At 38.7% G+C, this 14,543-nt stretch overlaps 1 pseudogene; it reads right to left on the bottom strand.

The window, feature by feature from the left end:
* Positions 1-9,955: 9,955 nt before the first annotated feature.
* LOC106728987 lies at positions 9,956-10,286 on the bottom strand (annotated as a pseudogene).
* Between the last annotated feature and the right edge of the window lie 4,257 nt (positions 10,287-14,543).

The raw sequence follows: 14,543 nt of genomic DNA, 5'->3' as shown, positions 1-14,543 counted from the left end.
ATGAGTGGGAGGATTATCCCAACTGTTTTGGGGAAGGGGCGGGGATTTCTAGGAATTGGGCCCCGCCTACTTATTGACCTTTTATGGTGAGCCTTGGAACTGTCATGGTGCCTGCTGTGGGCGTGTCATTTAGCATGCTGATGTATTACAATGAACATATAATGAGGCTCAATGCCCATTGGAAGTCAAATCCTCCACCATCTTGGACTCGATTGGTTCTAACCAGTTCTTGTTTCTTCTCTGTAGCTGCTTCCTGAAACTTAGATAAGAGTAATTGGTTTCTAGTTGAGGGAGGGGCAGGGGTATGATCCTGGGGGCAACAGCCTTGGTAACAAAAAGGAAAGTTGCTTTTAAGCAAAGTGCCTGCAAACTGATGGACCCAGCATCCTCCCTCCTAAAAAAGCCATCTCCAAAGATTCTGTGCAGCCATGAAAGTTTTAAAGGGAAATGAAGGAATAATCTCAGTTACTTGTTGAGATAGGTGATCAGAGTTGCACCATCCCCAATGCCTGCAGGCTTGTCCTAATCAACTGCTTGAGCCTGCTCTTCTATGACTCAGTGAGCTCTGGGAGACTTCACCTTATCTAACTAAGAGGCAGGGCTTGGGGAAGCCCACAGGATCCTGTGTCTTTTCTTGTCCAAGGCCGTGTCTAAGGAGAAAATCTCTTCCCTAGCTGTGGAAGGAAAGGCCTGGGCCTCCCTCGGATTGACCTATATTAGGGCACGTGCCTTTGCCTCAGTCAGTCCCTGTGGCGGAGGGGATAGAATTCCACTGGTTTAGGCAAACCAGGGCCCTTAGTGGGAGGTGGGGGTAGAGGCGCAGTTCAGTGTATTCCAGGAGAGGGAAGCCCATTTTCGGGGGGAGTGGGGTGATGAGCCAGGAATCAGACAGCCAGTAGGGCCCAGTCACTGCCTTTTATGGCACTTTTGTAAGGAAGTGTGGCTTTGCTTTAAGTGCAATGGGAAGCCAATGGGGAATTCAGAGCAAGAAAAGAACGTATTTGATTAAAGCTTTAAAAGATGACTGAGGGCACGATATTGTTGGGGACACAACCTGAGTAGCAGCCTGAGTGTAGCTAGAAGGTTCTTGCTGCTATGGAGGCCAGGACTGAAGGTGGCTGGAGACTGAGGTATGACCAAAAGCGTGATGAGAAAGAAAGGCCTGGCAGGAAGAAGCAGATGGGCCAGCAGTTCATTTGGGCCCCAGCTCCCTGGGGGCTTCGGATCCTGTAGAATGAGAATCCTTATTCCAAGAACTCATTGTCTCTTCAGAAGAAATGAACATGGACTTGTTTTCCAAATGCATGTGCTGTGGTTGTGCTTGATAAAATCCAGATCCACTGAAATGCTGGCTGAATTCAAAGTGGGAGTGAAGGCTGCTTGGCAGAGGGTCTTAATCTGCAGCCCAGATCTGGGAACCCTCAGAGTGGATGGCAGCGAGGGCAGGCAAATACTGGCTGGGCGAGTAGCTGGGTGGTCATCACAGACTTCAGGGGGCACTCTTTGTAGAGGTGGGGGTGGGAGAAAGTCAGACTGTGTAGGGGTTGAGGAGACAGAAGCAGCACAGATACACAGTTCTTTAGGGGAGTTTGAGTTTGCCTGAAAAGTTAGAGAAGTTTAAATGAAAGAAAAAAAGTTTAACTATAGGGTTTTTTGTTGTTGTTGTTGTTGTTGTTGTTTGTTTGTTTTGCTTTGCTTTAAAAAGGAAAGTGATTGGAGGGGAACCAGAAGAGACTGGAAGGATAAGTAAGGGGGTTTCTTTAAGATGTGCAACAGCTGGACACTCTTGGTTATAAATAACAGAAAACCAAGAATAAACTGGAGTTCTTACCTCCCTGGAGCTGGAGCAGCTCCAAGGCTGGTGGACCCAGGGCTCTAAGGTGGCAGCATCACCCTCTGAGTTTTCTTCTCTCTCTTCCTGCCACCAACTCAGTGGGTTGGCTTCATTTTCGAGGAGGCTCCCCATAGGATGGCGAGATGCCTGCTGCAGCCACTGGGCCACGTGCTTCTGCTTTCACACCTCTATGTGGGAATTCCTTTTTGGCATTTCTCAGCAATTCTGTGTTTTGCTAAATCCTGAGCAGGGCTGATTTCATGAGTGTAAGGTCAGGGCAATTGCTCAGAGCCCAGAGCTTAGAAGGGTACTGCACTTAGCTTCATGTTCTGTTGTTGACATCTTGAAAATTCTTAATCATTTTTGAACAAAGGACTCCTCAGTTTCATTTTGCAGCAGGCCTCATAAATTTTGTGGCTGCTCTTGGTCCTAAAAAGGTCAGTCAAAAAACCAGGGAAAAGAAGTATTCTAATTCTGCTGCAAGAGTTAAGGCTTAGCGATCCACAGGAGACATTACTGCTTCAAAAGAACCCACTGATGTCAGGATGTCAGGTTAAAAGCAAAAGCAGAAATAGGACTACGTAGGTGAGAAGCCATCATGATGGAATCGGTCTCACTTCTCATAGTGGTGACCATGTTGTAAGTGTGGGTTTGTTTTCCTGTCTCTGATAACAGTGAGTCATTCTTTTTTTTTTTTTAACGTGATAAAATACACATAGCATAAAATTTACCATCTTAACCAGTTTTAAGCATACAGTTCAGTGGCATTAAGTACATTCACATTGTTGAGCAATCATCTCCACTATCCATCTCCAAATCTTTTCATCATCCCTGACATAAACTCTGTCCCCATCAGACACTAACTCCCCATTCCTCCCTCTTCCCAGCCCCTGGTAGCCACTATTCTACTTTCTTTAAGAATTTCACTGCTTTAGTTACCTCATATAAGTGGGATCCTGTAATATCTCTCCTTTTTTGCATATGGCTTATTTCATTTAGAAACATGTTTTTAAGGTTTGTCCATGTTGTAGCATGTATCAGAATTTCATTCTCTTTTAAGGTTGAATAATATTCTATTGCATGAATATTTCACATCAATGAGTCATTCTGGCAAGTAAAATAGAAATGAATGTTTATATGCTAGTCCTCTTTATATAAATCTTGTGAGTGGTGTTCAAGAAATAACACCTTTGGAAGTAAAATAAGTAAATAAATTGGTCATTTCACCAAGAGATTCTGTGTAGTACTGCTAATCTTTTTTTTTTAATCACCAATGTCATTGTCATAGTTGATATTTGTTGTTTCTTTGTTTGTTTTTTGCATTTTGGGGGAGTGAGAGTTAATAAATGTTTTTTTCTTTTTCTAATGGAGGCGCTAGGTATTGAACTCAGGACCTCATGCAAGCTAAGCATGTAGTCTACCACTGAGCTCTACCCTCCCCCCAGTACTGCTAATTTTGCCAGAAGATCCATATGTTACATTATTCAAATACCACCCCATAATATTCACTGGAATATTCCAGTATTTAAATATTCACTGAAGTCTACAGTTCTTTTGAATATTTAAGAGGAGAAATGAAAAAAGAAGATGTGAATGTTATGAAATACTCCAGCAGGAAACCAGAAACTGATCTGAAATCTGAATTAACAGTATTGGTTTCAACAGCAAAACCAAAATCAGAACTAGCAGATAAAATATTTTGCTCATTAAGAGAAAGAAATGAGTGTCTACAAAGGAACATGTACGCCCATGTGAAGTTGCTTGTGGAGGCTCTTTAGCAATTTGACCAAGGTCAATGCAAAATGAAAGAAAGGCTTTTACATCTGGGATATTTGTTATGAAACAATCATCAAGACTATCAGATAGGGAAACTGATGCTTCATATGTTTTACATTTTCGTTTTTAAAATAGTAACTTCTAAATAGTAAATATTTCTAATACTGTTTCTCAGTAATTGGCCTTTAATTGGCATTTAATATGTGCTCATTTCCTTTCTTTCTTTCTTTCTTTCTTTCTTCCTTCCTTCCTTCCTTCCTTCCTTCCTTCCTTCCTTTCTTCCTTCCTTCCTTCCTTCCTTCCTTCCTTCCTTCCTTCCTTCCTTCCTTCCTTTCTTTCTTTCTTTCTTTCTTCCTTCCTTCCTTCCTTCCTTCCTTCCTTCCTTCCTTCCTTCCTTTCTTTCTTTCTTTCTTTCTTTCTTTCTTTCTTTCTTTCTTTCTTTTTTCATTTCCCTTCTTTTAATCTTTTCCATCATCAGATGTTGGAATCAGGTAGAGATTATTTTTTACTTTTCATTGACATATAGTCTTGTGATATATTGGTCTATAATAATAAACTTTCAATTATTATTATATCTTGGTTTTTTTTACAGAAACCTTTGAACTTGTTTAGTACAAGTCTATTCAGTGTTTATGTTCAGTTATTTTTATTTAAAAACATAAAGTGTTGTGAAAAATACAAAATAACATGGTTTTGGCAGGATCATTCATGGCATTTGTGGGGAGAGAGATGGGGAGAGATAGACGGAGAGAGGGAGGGAGAGACGCCCCCTAGAGGCTGGAGACAGGCAAGGACTGACGCCTCTCAAACCAGGTCCAGGACGCATTCCCTTCCCTCATCAAGCCTTCTCTCCGGCGGCTCACTGCTCTTCCTGACTGCCCCCCCTCAGTAATGCTTTCTTAACTCAGATGGCTCTTCCTCCAGGAAGGCCTCTGGACCGCTCCATGGGCCAGGGGCAGTTTCTGCATCATCCATCACGATTTCCCCAGCGCTAGCATGGTGTCTGCACAAAAGAGGCTTTCAGTGAACATTTGCTGGAGGAATGAATCTGACCCCACAGTCACCCTGTGAATGGCCTAGGTGCTGTACCCATTTGACAGGTGAACCACGAAGGCTCAGAAATTTGGGGATTTAACCAAGCCGGGTATTAGGAGAGACATCAGTCTAACACAGACCCTTCTTCCCAATCCACTATCCAACCCCCTGTCAGCCCTGCTCCAGAAACCCTGGTGGGGACCCTAGGAGCACGAGACCCCACCTCAGCAGAGAGACAGACTGGGAGTGCAGTCTGAGTGCGACAGCAGCAGCTTCCAAGCAGGAGATCCTGTAAGAACTGTGTGTCATCATAAAGCTTATGTGAAATTTCCTTATTCTACTTCCCAAGAGTGGACTTCCATTGTTGTTATGAGGTTGCATTAATTGGTTCTCTGTTTGTCCTAATGAACACACTTTTACAGGTCTGAGCTGTAGGGTTCACTTGAGCTCTGCCTAGAACCATCCTGAAGATGGAGGGCTCGTGAAGGCTTTTCAAAATTTTTATTTCACCCCAAATATACTGTTTTGCTTAAAATATTTCTATGCTCTGATTACACATAACCATTATAAAAGTCCATCTCCTGCAGTGTCACCATCCTCATCAGCCACATACAATGTGGCTAGCAGAGAAAGAAGCCAGGGCTCCCCTTCTATAACAGCTCCAAGGATTTGGACTTGAAGGGTGTTGAAAAAGTGTTTGCGAAGGGAAATGGGCCTCTGGTTATGCTGAGCAATTTCCTTTGAGGTGGCACCTGCCTTCCATTCTCCATGTCACCAGCACAGAGGACCCCATCTCCATTGCACCTCTTTTAGAAGAGTTTCTGGGCTGAAGCCATGGAGAGAGACTGGTTGCACACAGGGATAATAAGATAACGCCCGCGGATGATGTGTGTGCAGGTCAGGCACAGTATTCAGGACATGATGAGTGTCCAAAAAGGAACAGGTCTTCTAACCACAAATAGTGTGGTTAAGTGTTTCGATATCCCACTTATGCCTTTTGTTGCAAAAATGCTACACATCCGGATCAGATGCTACTGTGCCCCTCCTCCCCTGCCTCTCCACATTTGTCTGTACACGGAGAGGGTCTCTCACAGCAGATGTCTGGAGTTCTGACTGAGGTTTCCTCTGACCATGGGAGCCTATCCAGCCCAGCACAGGGAATACTGGAAATTTGGGAAATGAACACCTTCAGAAGCAACCCTCAGCCAACGCCTGATGGGAGTGGGAGGGTAAACCCTTGCCTCTGAGGTGAGATGGCTCCAACGGAGGGCAGACTTTTTAATTCGAAATGTTTTTTAGATGTATAGCTTATATATAAGTTTACATAAATGAATATATGGTCTATGATGGTTAATTTTATTTTCTACTTTTTAAAATGTCCCATCATACTTTATTTATTTATTTTTTAGTCTTTTTTTATTGAGGTATGGTCAGTTTACAATGTTGTGTCAATTTCTGGTATACAGCATAATGTTTTAGTCATACATATACATACATATATTTGTTTTCATGTTCTTTTTCATTATAGGTATTGAATACATACAAGATATTGAATATAGTTCCCTGTGCTATATGGTATAAACTTGTTTATCTATTTTATATATAGTAATTAGTATCTGCAAATCTCAAACTCCCAATTTATCCCTTCCCACGAGTTTGTTTTCTATGTCTGTGAGTCTCTTTCTGTTTTGTAAATAAGTTCATTTGTGTCTTTTTCTTAGATTGCACATATAAGTGATATAATATGGTATTTTTCTTTATCTTTCTGGCTCACTTCGATTAGAATGACAATCTCCAGGTCCATCCATGTTGCAGCAAATGGCATTATTTTATTTTTTTCATGGCTGAGTAGTATCCCATTGTATATATACCACAACTTCTTCATCCAGTCATCTGTTGATGGACATTTTAGGTTGCTTCCATGTCATGGCTATTGTAAAAAGTGCTGCTATGAACAATGGGGTGCATGTATCTTTTTGAATTAGAGTTCTCTCCAAATATATGCCCAGAAGTGGGATTACTGGATCATATGGTAAGTTTATTTTATTTTTAGTTTTTTTAGGAAAACTCCATAGTGTTTTCCATAATGGCTGCACCAGCAGTGCAGGAGGGTTCCCTTTTCTCCAAACCCTCTCCACATTTATTGTTCATTGACTTTTGAATGATGGCCATTCTGACTGGTGTGAGGTTATGATGGTTAATTTTATGTATCACCTTGATTGGATCACAGGGTGCCTAGATATTTGATTAAACATTATTTCTGGGTGTGTCTATGAGGGTGTGTCTGGATGAGATTAGCATTTGAATCAACAGAACAAGTAAAGAAGCGGCCTTCCTCACTGTGAGTGGGTGTCATTCAATCTGTTGGGCCAGAATAGAACAAAAAGGCAGAGGAGAAGAACTTGCTCTCTGCCTGACTGTATAAGCTGGAATATCAGTCTTCTGCCTTGGACTGGAACTTACACCATTGGCTCTTCTGGTTCTCAGACCTTCAGACTTGGACTGAAACTATACCACCGGCTTTTCCGGGCCTCCAGCTTGCAGATGGCAGTTCATGGGACTTCCTGACCTCTGTAATCATATAAGCCAACTCCTTATGAGAGAGACAGAAATATACATATATATATATGTAAGATATAATAAATCTTTATAAGTAAATGTATATTAAAATGTAAATATATATACCCTATTGGTTCTGTTTCTCTGGAGCAATTGATGAATACATGGTCATAATGCAGGATTTTTATGCAGTCTATTTTTCCTTTGTCCTTTTTGCTTGCTTTCTCCCCCCCTTCATCCATACTTCCCACCGACCCCCTCTGTGACCCAGATTAAAACCCTAATAGATATCCTTCCCTATTTTACCAATACTCTCACAATCAAGAATAAACCAATGTAATTGTAAAAATGTGCCAATGTACATACACAGGATGTGGTTTTCGTTTGGTTTTTTAGTCTCTGTAAGTGTTGGTACCAAATGCACTTTTCTTTTCTCATTTAGCAATACCTTGTGGAAATCTCTTCAAGTCAACTGTTACAGCTCTAATTCACTCTTTTTCAATGGCTATAATGTTCCACAAGTGGAACTCAGTGACGTGTGGGTATTTGCTTTGGTCTCAGTTGTATGCCAACATGAATATTGCTACAATAAATCTGTCATAGATCTAAGAGATGGAGTCTCATGAGTGGGATGGCTTGGATGAAAAATATAAGAATTTTCTATTTTTGTAAATATTAGCTAAGTGGCCTTTTTTTTAAGTAACATATCTCATTTCCACAAAAAAGACGTGAAAATTCCTGTTTTCCCATGTCCTCTTCAGCCAATAGGTGCTAAAGCCTTTTAAATTTTTTCCCAGACTGATGGGGAAGTGGTATAGCAGTATAAGTTTGATCTGTGTTTCCCAACATTTCAGTCAAAGCATCTTTTCCTTTATTGGTTGCCCATCGGAGTTTTCCTCTGTGAATTGTCTCTTTATACACTTAGCTTATTTTTCTGTTGTGTTGTTTGTCCCAGGGTGATTTGCAGAGCAGTATTAAGCTGCTATTGTTTTCTGCATTGCAAATATTTTTCCTCAATCTATTCTTTGTCTCTTTGCTTTGTCTCTAGCATCTTTTGGCATACATCCATTTAAATGTTTTATATAGTCAAATATGCTTTATCCTTCCTGTCGTAACTTCTGGGTTTCCAGTCTTGGTTAAAAAGTTCTTGTCATCTTTTAAATTCTCTTACAAGATTTTAAAATTATGTTATTGGTTACGTTTAAGACTTTGATCCTTCTGGGATTTTATTTTGGAGGCTGGTGTAAGAGATGGGCCAATTTTATTTTCCTCCAAATGGGTAGCGAGCTGTGTGCTGGCACCTCTTAGTACACAACACGACTCTTTCCTGCTGAATTGACGACATACCACATGTGTCATATATTAAATCCTAAAATGGGTTGGGACCCAGTTCTATATTCTGAAATTGGCTCCGTGACTCTGTCTTATTCTTTGCCAATACCATATTAATTTGATTACAGTGTCCTTATAATGGCCCCTTTCTTGGAAGAGAAGGCTCCCTCACTATTCTTTTTCATATATTTTGACTATTCCTAGACTTGCATTCTTTGAGATAGGCATTAGGATCATTTAAACCAATCAAAAGAGAAAACTTATTAGAATGCTAATATAAATTGCATTAAATGTATATACTAATTTGGGGACAAGTGATCATTTTATGCTATTATGTCTAACCATCCGAAAGCCTGGGACAGCTTTCTATTCCATTTTTTAAAAATGTCTTTCAAAAGGATATTGAAAAATATAATTGTTAATATTGATCTGTGATTTTCTTGATAGATTTAGATTTCTTTGATCCATTCTGAGTTAATTTTTGTATGTGGTGTAAAGATCCACTTCATTCTTTTTTTCTTTTCTTTTTTGTTACAAAAGAACAAATCCACACTTATTTTTTTTTTTAAGTAGAGTCAGTTACAATGTGTCAATTTCTGGTGTACAGCACAATGTCCCAGTCATGCATATACATACATATATTTGTTTTCATGTTCTTTTTCATTAAAGGTTATATGATATTGAACATAGTTCCTTGTGCTACTCAGAAGAAACATTTTTTAATCTATTTTTATATATAGTGGCTAACATTTGTAAATCTCAAACTCCCAAATTTATCCCTTCCTACTCCCTTTCACCAGTAACCATAAGACTGTTACTATGTGAGTCTGTTTCTGTTTTGTAGATGAGTTCATAGTGTCCTTTTTTTTCTTTTCTGTTTTTTTCTCGATTCCACTTATTAGTGATATTATATGACATTTTTCTTTCTCTTTCTGGCTTACTTCACTTAGAATGACGATCTCTAGGTCCATCTTTGTTGTTGCAAATGGCATTATTTTATTCTGTTTTGTACCTGGTATATTTATAAATATACCAAAACTTCTTTATCCAGTCATCTGTTGATGGACATTTAGGTTGCTTCCATATCTTGACTATTGTATACACTGCTGCTATGAACATTGGGGTGCATATATCTTCTCAAATTAAGAGTTTCCTCTGGATATATACCCAGAAGTGGGATTGCTGGATCATATGGTAAATCTATTTTTAGTTTTTTTTAGGAATCTCTGTACTGTTTTCCATAATGGCTGCACCAAATTACATTCCCACCAGCAGTGTAGGAGGGTTCCCTTTTCTCCACACCCTCTCCACATTTATCGTTCATGGACTTTTAAATGATGGCCATTCTAACTGGTGTGAGGTGATACCTCATTGAAGTTTTGCAAATCCACACTTTTACATATTTACTTTTCAACAAGTTTAAATCCTTGAGAAGTACAGCATCACATGGATTCTGTGTCCAATGGCCTTAGCAAGAAGGTTGCTTCAGAATTTGGCACGAACCACGCCACTGTTTCCATGGGCGCAAGTTACCTTCCCCAGATTACTCTGGTTTTGTTTGGTTTTCCACCAGGAGTTACTGTATTGTCTTTTGCTTTGTACACATAAGCACATCTCTTGCCTAGATAGAATTCAGTTTCATCTCGAGCATAAATATCTTCAGTTTTAAGAAGAGCTGTGTGCTCCCTCGGTTCTGGAGACTCCGCTTATAGCCAGCAAAAATGGCCTTAGACCATAGCTTTCCAGACATATTTATCATTTTAGAAGTCCTGTTTCTGGCAGGCGTCCATTGGCTCCAGGATGCCTGAAAGAAAAAAACTAAAACTTTATTCTTTTACATATGAATATCCAGTTTTCTCAATACCAAAGACTGTCCCTTCCCCATTGAATGGCACTCCTGTCTAAAATCCATTGACTGTAAACTTAAGGGTTTATTTCTGGGGTCTCGATTCTATTCCATATATCTACTAATCCATATATCTTTTGTTATGCAAATATTACACTGTTTTTGGCAGGTTTTTTTTTAAATTGAAATATTTTTGACATATAACATTGTGCACATTTAAAGTGTATAGTATGTTAATTTGATACCTTTATATATTGTAATATGATTGCCATTGTAGCAATAATTAGCTTCTCTATATAGATTACATAATTATGCTTTCTTTTTAGTGGTTGGAATCATTAAGTTCTAGTCTCTTAGCAAGTTTGATGATTATAATACAATATTATTTGGCTGGTTTGGGTTTTTAACCTTATTTGGCAGTTTACCCTTTATTGCAAGACTTCAGTCCTTCACATTTAGCATAATGAATGATATACTTGGATTAACCTTAATTTTCTCCGCATTTCAGCTTAATCTCTGTTTTGAGATTCATCATGCCTGGTCAGTGGGGTACCTAGTCTCAGTAAATTTTGAGTTATGGACTTATATCTAAGGTAGATATGGAGGGCAAGAAGAGACTTACCTGGAGCCACAGTGTTGGCCGTTTGACCTGATGGCTGACTGCCGTAGCTCTCTTTGAAATAAAGAATATTACCAGGGATAAAGAGAGATATTGTATAATTATAAAGGAGTTGTTTCAAGGAAACATAAAAATCCTAGCTGTAGGCACTCAATAAGAGTTCCTAAATGCATAAAGCAAAGACTAGCAGAACTGAAAGAAGAAACAGAAAAATCCACAATTCATTCCTCTCAGTAATTGACAGAACAAGTACAAGAATATCAGTGAGTATATAGAAGATCTGAACAACACCATTGACCAACTTGACCTAATTGACATTCATAGGCCAAAGACAGTCAGAATGGAAGACTTTATAATACACAGGGCATTTGGGTCTTGAAGGGTCTTGCCTCACTAGTAAGGAATAATTAGCTCCAAATTAAATGTTACTCTGGTCCCACCTAACAGATTCCTGGTATAATCATCATCATCACCATCATCATCTATATCTTAATCTATATGTCAATATACCTATCTATATCTATATTGACATCTATCTATCTATTGAGATCTATATATATGCATATATATTTGGTCTTTGTCCTAGTTCTTGGCACAGAACTCCTAAAACCCTTGGAATTTACTGACTGATAGGAATGTCTTCTGTTATTCATAAGCCATTTTCAACCACGCCTAAATTTGTGCTAATGAGGTACCTATTAGTGGGCCCCTAAATAGATTCAGGATGGGAGCTGTGTAGTTAGAGAAACCAACCATGTATTAGATGGCTGGAAATTTCAGCCCCTCCCCAAACCTTGAAGGAGAGGAGAGGGTCTAGAGGTTGAGTTCAATCACCAATGACCAACGACTTCATCAATCATACCTACGCAATGAGACCTCCATGAACACTCCTAAACAACAAAATGCTAACTGCTTTCAGGGTGGTGAATACCCAGTGCTGGGAAGGTGGTGTGCTCAGAGAGGGCACAGGAAATCTGTATCCCCACATACCTTACCCTATGCATCTCTTCCATTTGGCTGTTACCAAGTTACATCTTTTATAATAAACTTTGTAATAAAACACTTCCCTGAGCTCTGTGAGTTGTTCTATTGAATTATTGAACCTGAGGGGGGAGGGTCATAGGAACCCCCAAATTTGTAGAAGGCCAGGCAGAAATGTGGGTAGCTTGGTCATCTCATTTGCAACTGGCATCTGGAGTAGGGGCAATCTTGTGGGATAAGCCCTTGAACTGGGAGTTTTATGCTAACTACAGATAGGTAGTGTCGAAATTGAAATGACAGCAGTTGGTGTCAGAGAATTGGTCGGTGTGAGGAAGAAACCCTCAAAATTTCACAGCAAGACCCAAAGTATCAAATCATTTCAAAGTAATTTAACTGAGTCCCAGAACACAAATCCAGAATATTTATAGGGATACAAAAATATCTTATCAATCACCCAAACAGCAAAATTCATAATGCCTGACATCCAGCAACTGGTTACAAACATGCAAAAATGTAGGAAAATATGACCCAATAATGAAAAGAAAAATCAGTCAATTGAAACTGACCTAAAACTAATAAATGTTAGAACTGGCAGATAGGGACACTCTTAAAATTATTATAACTGTATTCCATATGTTCAAGAAACTAAGGAGAACTGCAACATATAAAAATTCCCAAACCAAAGTTCCTGGGATGAAAACCACAATGTCTGAGATGAAAAATATACTGAATGGGATTCATGGCAGATTAGACATTGCAGAAGAAAAGATTAATGAACTTCAAGATTATAAGGAGTTATCCAAAATGAAACAATGAGAAAAAGAACACAAAAGTTGAAAAGTGCATCAGTGAGCTGTGGGACCTCAAGTGCTTTAATATATGTGTGACTGGAGTCTCTGAATGAGGAGGGGAGTGAGACGCTCCAAAACAATATTTGGAGAAATAATAAAGATTTTCTAAATTTGGTGAAAACTATAAACCCACAGAGCTAAGAAGTTTAACTTACCTCGAGCACAAGAAACATGAAAAAAAACAAGTCTTATTATAATCAAATTGTTCAAAACCAGTGGTAGAAAGAAAAGATGCAGTCAGAATAAAAATACGTATGTATGTACAATGAAATAAAGATAAGAATGACAACAGATTTCTTGTTGGTAACAATGCAAGCAAGAAGACAGTGAAGGAAAAACTTTAAAGCACTGGGGAAAAAAAAAGACAGCTATCAACGAAGTAGAATTACATACCCAGCAGAAATATTTTTCAAAGATGTAGACAAAATAAAGACTTTTTAAGATATAAAATTCACACTATAAGAAATGTTATGGCTGGGAGGGTATAGCTCAGTGGTAGAGCATGTGTTTAGCATGCGTGAGGTCCTGGATTCAATCCCCAGTACCTCCATTTAAAAAAATAATAATAAACCTAATTAGCTCCCCCCCCAAACAAACAAAACCCCCCAAATAAAAACGCTTTTTAAAAAAAGAAAAAAATTAAAATTAAAAAATGTTATGAAAAAAGAAATTTTAAGAAGTCCTTCGGACAAAAGGGAAAAGACAACAGATGGAAATACGGATGTACAAAAAGCAATGAAGAACACCAGAAATGGTAACTACATGGGTAAATATGTGTTTTTTTCTTAGTATTCAAGTCTTTTTAAAAGATAAAAAGGATAACAAGAAATACTATGCACATTTTATGCCAATATAGTCAATGATCTATGTGAAATGGACAAATTCTTTAAAAGACACCGATTCAAGAGGAAACAGAAACTAGACATAGAACAGTCCTATGTCTATTATAGAAATTGAATTCCTAAATTAAAGCCTTCCCACAAAGGAAATACCAGGCCCAGATGGTTCACTGGTAAATTCTATCAAAGTTAAGGAAGAAGTAATACCAATCCTACACAAATTCTTTCAGAAAACAGAAGAAGGAACATTTCCCAACTCACTTTATAAGGTCAGCATTACCCTGGCACCAGCAGCAGTGCACAAGGGTTCCAACTTCTCCACATCCTCACCAGTGCTCCCCGGAATAGCCAATGCAATTTTGAAGAAGAAGAAGGAGATTAGAGGACTCACAAGACAGTGTAATACTAGGATAAGAATAAAAACATAGTCAAAACGTAGACCTATGGAACAGAATAGAGTCCAGAAACAGATCCACACATGTATAGCCAATATTTGCGAGAAAGGAGTCAGGAGAATTTTAAGAAGAAAATGTTAGGCTTTTTAGCAAATGAAGCTGGGACAGTTGAGCATCCATTTGGGAAAAAAAATGGACTTTGATCCTTACTTCATACCCTGTACAAAAATTAATTCAAAATGGATCATAGACCCAAATGTAAAACTAAAACTATTAAGCTATAAAGTATAACTATAAAACTATAAACCTTTCCAGAAGAAAATACAGGAGAAAATTTTTGTGTCTTCAGGATGAGCAAAGATTTCTTTGATAGGACAGAACAAGCATGAGCCATAAAAGAAAAGAAAACTGATGAAATAAATTAAACTCTACTCTTAGAAAGACATCATTTGCAAAATGAAAAAGCAAGCCACAGA

Source organism: Camelus ferus, chromosome 10 (assembly GCF_009834535.1).
Source record: "Camelus ferus isolate YT-003-E chromosome 10, BCGSAC_Cfer_1.0, whole genome shotgun sequence".
In the NCBI taxonomy this organism is placed as follows: domain Eukaryota; kingdom Metazoa; phylum Chordata; class Mammalia; order Artiodactyla; family Camelidae; genus Camelus; species Camelus ferus.
The sequence above is the reverse complement of the archived record's forward strand: the minus strand, read 5'-3'. Positions and strand labels throughout refer to the sequence as shown.